The sequence below is a fragment of the Ictidomys tridecemlineatus genome, chromosome 7 (genome assembly GCF_052094955.1).
Source record: "Ictidomys tridecemlineatus isolate mIctTri1 chromosome 7, mIctTri1.hap1, whole genome shotgun sequence".
NCBI lineage: Eukaryota > Metazoa > Chordata > Mammalia > Rodentia > Sciuridae > Ictidomys > Ictidomys tridecemlineatus.
In genome coordinates this window covers 54,660,769-54,671,520 of record NC_135483.1, presented here as the reverse complement: position 1 = coordinate 54,671,520, position 10,752 = coordinate 54,660,769, and the positions used below count along the sequence as shown (strand labels likewise).

Genomic DNA, 10,752 nt, shown 5'->3' with positions numbered 1-10,752 from the left:
AATAGCTGTCGTATCTCTAAGGGTGAGTCTGTGGGATTAAGTGGTGAATCATTCTGGCCTTCAGTGAGCTGGTGTGACAAGAGAAGTTTGGAAGGATAGTTGAGTCAGAAGAAGGTTACAGAACATACCAGTAGTTAATAAAATCCTGTGGTTGTAATGGAAGGAACAAGAGATGCCTATTCATGCTAGGTTCTCCCTCCTCCTCCCCAACACCCAGCTGCCCTCTAAGTTCCTAGGAAAGAAACTACAGCCTCAGCAGGAGAGCCCCCAAACTGTAAGCATATTGAAGTACACATAATAGCCTTTCATATTGAGAAGAAAAAGAAATTCCCGGATTACACGTAGGGAGTACTCCTAGGAAAGGGTAAACAAAGACAAGAGAACTTCTCCAGTAACCAGGAAACTCCAGGTTAATTAAGGTACTAGAAAATTAAAGATGAGTCCAAACATGGGTTGAAAATAAAATGATGAATACTTTTTTTTAAAGACAAGATTTGTAGTTGCCTTGTTACTTTCTTTTCTAACACTGCAAGTAAGGAAAATGTCAGAGCCTGAATCTCTCTAGAAGGACTCTCAATAACCCAAGTTTTTTTGTAAGAATAAAAACAAAGAATAAAGAAACAATTTCCATCCCAGGGAATGAGCATGTAAATTGTTTAATATTCATATAATATAATATTACATATCAGGAAGAATGAACATGACTCCATGTGACTATAGATTTTTAACCATCTCACAAGTGTTATGTTGATAACCTTGGAAGCATAATTTTTCAAGTCTCACAAATGTAATAGTGAAAAAAACACTAAGAATACATATTATATAATTCTATTTATATGAAGTTCCCCACTTCAGACAGGAATTACAGAAGAGGATAAAGACTGGAGAGTGAGCATCCTCAGGGACAGATGGGGTTCAGAAGGCAGTGGGGTTTGAGGTACTGGCTCAGTTTCTTCTTTATTTTTTAATTGATGCAAAAAAAATAGTACGTATTTATATGATGTTTTGATGCATGTACACCTTGTGTAATGTTTAAATTAGATCAAACTTTTCGATCTCCTCAAACATTACTCATTTCTTCATCCTGGAAACATTCAAAGACTTCTTTCCTACCTTTTTGAAATGTATATAATGCATTACCATTACCTATACTTACCCAACTGTACAGTAGAACCCCTGAAATTATTTCCCCCATCTATTTATAATTTATTACCTCTGGACCAACCTTCCCCCATCCTTCCCTCCCGCATCTACTTCCCAGTCTCTATTATACTCTCAATTCTACTAGATCAACTTCTTTAAGTTCTACATATAAGTGATCCTGAGGTATTTGTCTTCTTTTTTTCTGGTATATTTTGTTTAACATAATGTCTTCCAGCTTTATCCATGTTGTCACAGATAACAAGATTTCATCAATTTTTATGGCTAGATCGTATTTAACTGTGTATATGTACCACATTTTCTTTATCCATTCATCAGTTGATGAACACTTGGATTGTTCCTATTTTGGGGCTGTTGACATAATTTGGATCTGGATGTCCTCCTGCCTCCAATGTACTAAAAGCTTGATATTCCTAGTTTTGTACTACAGAGAAGTAGTGGAAACTTTCAGCCTAGTGAGAGGTTTCAGGTTATTGGGAATGTGCCCACAAAGGGGATTGTGGGACCCTCCCAGCCTCCTCCTCTTCCCGTCTGTCTCTTTCACACCTGGCTATAAGGTGGATGAACTTTTTGCTTCACCATATGTTCCTGCCATGATGAGCCACCACAAGCCAAAAGCAAGGGAGCCAATTGGTCATGGACCGAAACCTCGAAACCTGCACAACTATAAGACAAAATAAACCTTTTTCTTTTGGAATTTGATTATCTTAGATATTGGTTACGGTAAAACAAAGTTGATTAACACAGATATCATGAATAGTTCTGCAATAAACATGGGAATTTAGATGTTTCTTCAACATACTGATTTCATTTCCTTTGGATATATGCCCTGTAGTCAGATTGCTGGCTCATATAGTAACTCTATTTTTAATTTTTTTTAGGAGCTTCCATACTGTTTTCCAAAATGGCTGTATTAATTTACATTTGCACCAACAGTGTGCAAGTGTTGTTCCCTTTTCTCCACATCCTTGCCAGCATTTGTTATATCTTGTCTTTTTGTTGATACTCATTTTACAGAGATGCTGTGATATCTCATTATGGTTTTGATTTACATTTCCTTGATGATTAGTGAGGCTAAGCATTTTTTTCATATACCTGTTAGGCATTTGCATTTCTTTCCTTTTTTTTTTGAGAAAATCTATTTAAGTCTATTGCACATTCTTAATCAGATTTCTCCTATTTAATTGTTTGAGTTTCTCATGTGATCTGAATATTAACCCTTTCTCAGTGTATATTTTACAAATATTTTCTCCCATTCTCTTCACTCTTGATTTTTTTTTTTTTACTGTGACAAATCTTTATGGTTCTAGTAATGCTATTTGTCTATTTTTTGCTTTCATTTCCTGTGTCTTGGGAATCTTATCTAAAATTTAAAAAAAAAAATAAAGTTTCTACTTTGTGACCTGCCTTCTGATTACATGAGTATGTTGGTTTAAAAACAATTTATTAAGTTGTACCTTTATGACCTGTGCACTATTTTGTATGTTATATTTTAATTTGAAAAAAATTTAAATACCACTTTTGGGTGTATACCTAAAAAAGTTGAAAGCAGAGACTTGAGTGACTATTTTACACCTATCATATTGCAGCATTGCTTACAACAGTCATAAGATGAAAACAAACAAAATGCCCATAGACAGATGAGTGGCTAAAACTATATATATGCCTTAAAAGGAAGCAAAATTCTGATGCATTCCATGCCACATTATGGATAAGATACTATGCTAAGTAAAACAAGCAGACACAAAATGGCAAATATGAAGTCATTAAAACAGTCACATTCATAAAGATAGAGAATAGACTAATAGTTACCAGGAGCTGACAGGATAAAAAACAGGAGCTATTGTTTATTGATTGTGGAGTTTCTAGTTGGAATGGCAAAAACTTTCTGGAGATGAATATTGGTGAGGGTTGCCATTACAATGCAAATGTAGTCAATGGTACTGAATTGTACACCTAAAAATGGTTCAAATGAAAATTTTAGATTATATATTATAAGTCACAGCAAAAAAAATATTTAAAGAAACTTAGAATGAAAGCATTTTTCATTCTCTTCTCTCCCACAGGGACCTTGCCCGGCTGTGCAGAGGAAATTTCAGACACTTCCACAGGTCTCCTCCAACTGAACTGCTTCTGCTCAAGACCAGTACAGTCTCCACGCAAGGTATCCATCAGAGCTCCTTCTGTCTATGACGGTCTTCTTAACCACCAGGCCACATGCCAGAACTTCCCTGGGTTGGCTTATTTCACCTTCAGGGTTAGAAAAGAATATCTTTAGAAGAATCTACTTCCTTAATTTGATCAGGGAGACTTGAGTTATTGATCATTATTCATGAACATCTTAAAAATACCACATCATTCCCAGACCCATATTCTAAAAAACACACTTCTAGGAATGAAAACCTTGGTACTATATAGCTAATTTATTGCTCCTCTGAGTAGAACACAAACCTTTGAGTGAAAATGCCAAGATTTATTTATACCTCATCTGTTTGTAAACAAACCAAAGACTAAAAATCACGTGGTCAGATTTGTGAGGGAATAATTTAGGCATAATAGATCACTTCAAGTCACTTTATTTTCAAATAATACAAAAGCATTTGTAGGACTTAGCAAACCATAGTTTATTTTTTGTACATATCAACATTTTTGACTAAATTTTCACTGAGTTTATTAATATTTTGCTGAATTTCCAGATGTTTTGCTCTCTCATATTTGTGTCACTATATATCTTTATTTTCCTCTTACACTATGATTCCTATGTATAGTTTATTGTTGGAAGATAGCTGCAGGGTACAACAGATATTAAAACTATATAGCATCTCATAAGATGTGAAGCTGAATATCTATTTTTAAATTAGGTAACCTTTTTATAGCTTTAAGGGAAAACATGGATAGTACTTCTATGTGTGTGTATGTGTGTGAGTGTGTGTGTATATACGTGTATGAGCTTACGTACATTAACAAAGAATTATTTTATATCGAGAATGAGCAAAACCTCTACAAACCATTGCCAGAAAACCCTAGATTTTGTTTTGTTTTAGATCTTTAAGTCTGAATGAGATCTTCATTTATATATATCATATATTTATAAAAAGCATATATAATTTATGTATAATATGCAAATTATACCTGTATCTATTACAAGTAACATAATAATTATTACTATATATACATAGTAATACACACACACACACACACACACACACACACACACATACACTTACACATAAGCCTGACTCACATATATCCTCTGAGGAATTAATATATAAATTGATTAAGCTATCTGGGGATTTTAACTCTGACTTGATATTTTCCTAGCTTATTTTAGTTTTCTCCCCTATATTTTAAGAATTTCAATGTGACTTTCTAGATCATTATCTTTGGATCATTGGCCCTAATCTAAATATAACTTATGTTTCTACTTAGTCATTGTGGTTTTAAAGGTGTGTCACTTTATAGGCATCTTATGGCTTGTTCTATGTGGAACAAAGGAGACAGAATAATTGGAGCAGAACAAGGAGGGTGTTGTCTTCATGGGAGACCCAGTGAGAGAGGGAGGTGAAGACCAGAACCAACACTTTTGTTTTGTTCTCAATTTAAGAAGCAAAACTTGGTCTCTGAAAAAGCTTTACTCTGATACAGTTTTTCCTACTGCCAACACATGATCCTACTGTTCTGTCCTTTTTTGTAATGATGAGACTTTTTCTGATTTAATTTTGATTAGGCAATAATGCACTTGACTTACCTCATGGCTCATCATACCCATCTTTGTTGTTGCTAGTGACATAATTGCTCAAATATATCAGCTAGAACTTCAATTGAAAAGTTTTCAATTCTTAGTTTTATCTTTTTATGATCCAACTAAATAGCATGATCTTGCTTTAATTTCAAACACAAAATGTCTTTTCTCAAACTACATGTTTATATTCCTGGTTCTTGTGTGTCTTGTAGACCTTCAGGACCTTGATTTAGGACCTATAAAGTCCCTGTCCCTCAGCGGAAGGCAACTACTTATTCTAAACGTCTCTGATGAATTCTTTGCCCCTCCATTTCCTAGATTAGAGAACTCTGAGATTTGGCAGTACTAGTTTCAAGGTAAATCTAAACTAGTTTTTCAGAATCTTGCTTGTTAAGTGTCTGACAGTCTTGAGACTAATAAATAACATGTAGATGACAATATATTTTCAGTATCCCCAAGCACATAACATTGTATTAATTTTACTTTTTTCTTGGAGAAAATGGATTTTTACCTGTGCTTTATCCTCTGCCCACGTCTTCCAAAATTGCAGAAATTATTCCTTGTCCTTTACACTTTGTTTTGGGAATGCATGTGTTATATTCATATTTTTTCCATGTTAGAATTTTATTTTTCATATAGTTTAAGCAGTAATACAGAATTTGTTATAAATAAATTTCTAAATTTTTATCTCTGTGTGGGCACAATTTACTATTATTAGTAATTTCCTTGACATAGTTATAATAGTTATAATCTTAATAATCATAAACTAAAATTTACAGAAAACCTTTTTTTGTATCTCTGAGATCCACTAGTGAGAGAACACAATTTTACATGAAACTAAATGAAGAAAGTCTAGGAATTATGCAAAGTAACCAGTTGTTCTCTGGACTCATATTCTTAAAGAATAACTGCATGAATTCCCATAACAAGGCAGAGCTCTCAATTTCAGCAAAGATTCCTTACCCTATATGTACAAGGAAAATAAAGAGACTTCAGATTTCCAGTGGTTATTCGAGACTTCAAAAATAAAGTGGTCAGTACTGACCAGGATGGACTGAAGATTAGTCTTCTTCCCATACATGAAGCTGGAACTGGTCAAAGTGGAGTAGGACCCAATGAGGCTGATATTGAATGGTGCATGGAACAAATAAATAGGATCTAGAATAAGATTTAAATACCATAAACAACTGTATACTTCTTGTATGTCTGAGTTGTCATCTAGGATATTCTTCATATTTTGAGAAAGATTTAGTGGGTACATGTTTTATTTTATGTTTGTTTTTAGTAACAAAGTTTTCTGTAACCAAGTGTGTATGTTTCAGTATGTTGGTTTTTAAATAATTATGGTGAGCTTTCCATGACAGTGTACTATTTTTCCAAGTTATACAGAATTTCCTGGTGAACATGCAATTATTTATTTAGACATTTCCTTACTGATTAATTACACTTAGATTGTTCTAATTTTTGCTTTTGCAAACATTGTGTTGTATCCTACTTGTATTTCTGCCGGTAGAAATGATTTCTAGACATGAAATTGCTATCTCAAAATTACTTGATTATTTTATATTTTATTAGTGTTGAGGATCTCCTAACAGTATGTGTATTCTCTTTGTATAGATATATAATTTTCTAAACTATTATTATAATTCATTATTATCAGGATTTTAATTTTTGAAAATTTGATATTCAAAAAACATGTACCTTACTATTGTTTCATTAGCTTTTGTCTACCACTATTGACATTGAGGATCTTTCTGTCATTTCAGCCTTTAGTGTCTTTCTGTAGTGAATTAATCCTTTCTACTGTTTCTTTTTTTTTTACATGTTTGTTGCTCTGTAGGTAGCCAATATTTCAGTATAAGAAATTGTAACATTTTATCACATATACATAGAATATATTTATTTAACTTATAGACATATATAATATTTTTTATCTATTTTATTATTTCATATTTACATGCATATATCCTCACAAAGAAAATTTATGGATACTTTTCATACATTTGAGATGAATTTTTAAACATCTTTTTCCATAGATTTTGTTTATAAGATCTTTCATGGTGTAGACACTTTGATATTTTTGTTTATTTGTTTAATCTCTTGATATTTTTTTTTCTGCTTTCTGAGTTTCACATTATACTCATGGCTCTCATCCACATCCGCCTGCACTCCCCCCTCCTTTTTCTTTGCTATTTTTTATAATTGTTTTTATTTTGAACTTTGTCTTAAATGTGGTGTGATATAATGTTCTACTTTATATACAAAGCTAACATCTCAATACTATTTTTGTATCTTTCTTTCTTTCCACTGATCTGCAGTCCCACCTTCCTCACATACTGATTTCACCTGCATCAGTGCATGTATTTTAAAGTCTTTTTTGCCTATACCTGGACACATATTTGCTTACCAATACTTAAAATATATTTTGATATCTGATGAAGCAAATAATGAAAAGGGTTTTCTTATTATTGTATAGCACATTTTCTGGGCTCTTTTTCAAGGAAGACTGAATATCAAATCATTAGTCAAGTATATACAATTACTTGGAAGAATTAAAATCTATACATGACTATATCTGTCTTCCCAGAACTTCAAGTGACTATCCATTTAATCAAGTGTTTTTTATCCCTCAGAAAAGGCTTAAAATGTAATTTGTATGTTTAAATATGTTTTCATTTGTTAAAATAAAATTATAGTTATTTTATTATATTTTCTCATTTGTTAGAAACTAGATTATAGGTAATCTGTTGATTTTTGTTTATAACTTTCCAAGCTTTTCTTATATTTTTTTCTATAATAATAATAACAAATGTCTCTCTTTCTTTCTAATACTTATGTTTCCTTTTTTTGTCTTATTGTATTAGTTAAGACCTATAGAATAATGTTGAGTAAAGGTAATAAAAGCAGACATTTCTAACTTAATCAAATTTAATATTTATTAGTATTACATAACTAATTTTTCTAGCTGCATTTGCTTTGTTATACATACTTTTCATAAAGCTAGGGAAATTTTCATTGATTCTCAGCTTACCAAAAACAATAATGTTTATCAATGAGAAATATTAGTGAAAATATTCTCAGGAGCTTTTGATTTGATTATATTTATTTTTTTCTCTTTAGTTAATGAACAAGTTACATTGGGGAAGTTTTTAATGTAGGAAGGTAGTTATATTCTCATAATAAATCCTGTTATGTTCTATAAGTATTACATTTTCAATATAACATTGTATCTAATCTTCTAATATTCAGTTTAGAAGTATTGTAACTCTTTAACAAATTAATGGATGAGTATTTGATTTTATTTGTGTGTGTGTGTGTGTGTGTGTGTGTGTGTGTGTGTGTAATTTTACTTACTATTTTTTCTGGTTTTAATATCAGCATCATGCCACTTTTGAAGGAATAAATTTTGATCACCTTTTTTTAGATGTTCAAGAAGAGTTTAAGTTAATGTGATTTAAATGTTTTTACAGGATTAGTGAAATTCATAATAAATAGGACCATCCAAGCCTGGTAAATATATGTGGGAGGGTGGTGGTGTCTACTTTGCAGAAAGACAGTTCTAGTAAGGAACACAGGTCTTTGACTACTTGAGGAATTTTTTTTCACAGTTTGATATTCAAAAAAGCTTTTTATCTATTACTGAGTCATTTTCATCATTTTTGTTTTCCAAAAACAAATTAGGTGCCATTATCAAAATTTATTTTGTTTTAAAATTTTAAAATGTTCAAGATCACTGTATACACATTTGCAAATTTTTAAAATACAAAACAGTTCAAAAATACAGAAAGTATATATAATAACTTCAAATTAGTCAGAGTCAATGTTTTAACTCTTGCCTTCCAACAAAGATCAGGAGAATGATATGTGTGAGATAAGCAGAGGGTCACGGGATATATGGGGAGAACTGATAGTTATACAATTTGGAGGACCTCTTCCTTAAAAAGAAAGTAATTTTAAGGTATACATGCATTATTCTTTGTAGCCTAAGTTTTATTTTCCCTTGTTAAATCCATTTCTGGATCTAGATTTTTTTTTAAAAAAGATGCAACACAATGTAGAACATGACTAATTTTTGTCAATTGCTGCTAAAAAGTCAGACAAATAAGACAGGCTTGTCACTGATCTGAGCAAGACATAAGTCTAGGGTGATCCTGTGAAGAAGAGCTCTAAAAGGTAGTGAGAATGCAAACCCATGTGGAGGTTTGTAGAGACAGGGAAATAAGTTGGGGCAACTATCAATATATTTTGCTTTAAAGAGGGATAATAAACAAACTCAGAAGGGAATAAGGGAACTGGGGAAGAAATCATTTTCTCAACTTAGGTTTTTTGTAAGCATGCTGCATGTTATAGGAATTTCATAAAATTGGTGAGAAATTGTTGAGATGGGAGAGAAAGGAGATTCCAATTCAAATAGTAGGAAGACAAAATTTAGTTGTAATGGACAACTTAATTTAAAAATTCAGCTTTTAAAGAGGGAAGATTTCACTCACTTAAACCAAAATGCAGCATACAGAGGTAAACAAAAAATTTGACAGATTTGGTGAAGGAAAAATAAATGCAACAATTTTTGCTTATTGTTTTGCTGGTTTGATTTTCCCAATTAGGATTTTAGTTCACCTAGAATTATATTGTGGTGTCAGGGGCCTAACATGATATTTTCCCAGGTGGTTTGTCTCTTATTTCAACATAATTTTTGCACTGATATTTATCAATGCCATCTTTGTCCTGTAGGAAGCTTTGTCCTAATTATTTAAAGTTAGTTACTAAATTCTTTATTCTTCTAGTCTGTTTGTGGCAAATTGTGCTGCCTTAATTATCCAGTTAAGTCATTTAACTTTACAGTAAATCCTGATAATTTATAAAATAAAACTTTCTTTGAGATTATTCTACCAGATTACCTTTGACTATTATAATTTCTAACTATCTGAATATTGTCTGTATCCATGTTGATATTTTTCTATTCTTTTTGCTAATATTATTTGACATTATAATCTATCCTTTTCCTTGATAAGACTTCCCAGAGAATTTTATGATGGTTTGGTTTTCCTTCTTAATTTGACTTTTTTACTTTGTCTATTCAATAAAACAGGTTCCAATATTTTTTAATCAGTCTAGTTTTTTTCCTGTTTTCTTTCCTCTTTCCTGAAAAAATTTAAAATTTCAGAAAATTTTAAGAAGTATTTCCTCCTTAAAGGAAAAGTTTAAGTTACATAAAATCAGTTTTTAAATGTCAGCAAACCAAATAATAAATGTCAACATGATTCCACATGAATTCCACACTAAAAGAGAAAATACCTCATGTCAAGTACAAATGTTTTCTAAATTCAATTAGTGGATTTATTACCTTGAATCCTGTTAGTCAGTAGGTCTTTCAATCAGCTTATGTGTAGGTAGCCTTATGACTGCAAGAGCAACAGAAATAATCCCTCTCCAATATCATTCCCCAAGTACCCATGTGTTCTCCATTCTTATGCAAATTAGCATCCAAGTGTAAGTATATCTAAAGATGTTACCAAATCAGGCATCCTTTTTACCCAATTTAGGAACTTTGCTGTAATACAAAACCTGTTCCCTCTCCACCTCCCACTTTAAGTTTTATTATATTTCACTAAATTCACTAATGTTAGGAGTGGTTTTTATTTGTTTTGAAAAAAGTAGAGGGAATTTCAGTTAGTAGAAATATGCACACACATTTCATCAATCTGACTTCCTTTCCAGTAATTCACATTAGGAAGTTATCTTGAATTTCTCAGAACAGAGTTTAAGTTCAGGGATTTGGTATCCTGCTCTGGAGCAAAAGGAGGTGATTCAGGAGAGACCCAGATGAATTTTAATTAGATACACATTTT

General features: G+C 31.8%; 1 long non-coding RNA gene across 1 annotated transcript in view; it reads right to left on the bottom strand.

Annotated features, from left to right (window-relative positions):
• Nucleotides 1-640: 640 nt before the first annotated feature.
• Nucleotides 641-10,752, bottom strand: part of LOC110599464 (uncharacterized) — a 74,871-nt gene continuing 64,759 nt past the window's right edge. Inside the window, exon 3 of the long non-coding RNA XR_005737827.2 lies at nt 641-3,411. This is a non-coding gene — a long non-coding RNA (uncharacterized LOC110599464). The remainder of the gene's footprint in view (nt 3,412-10,752) is intronic.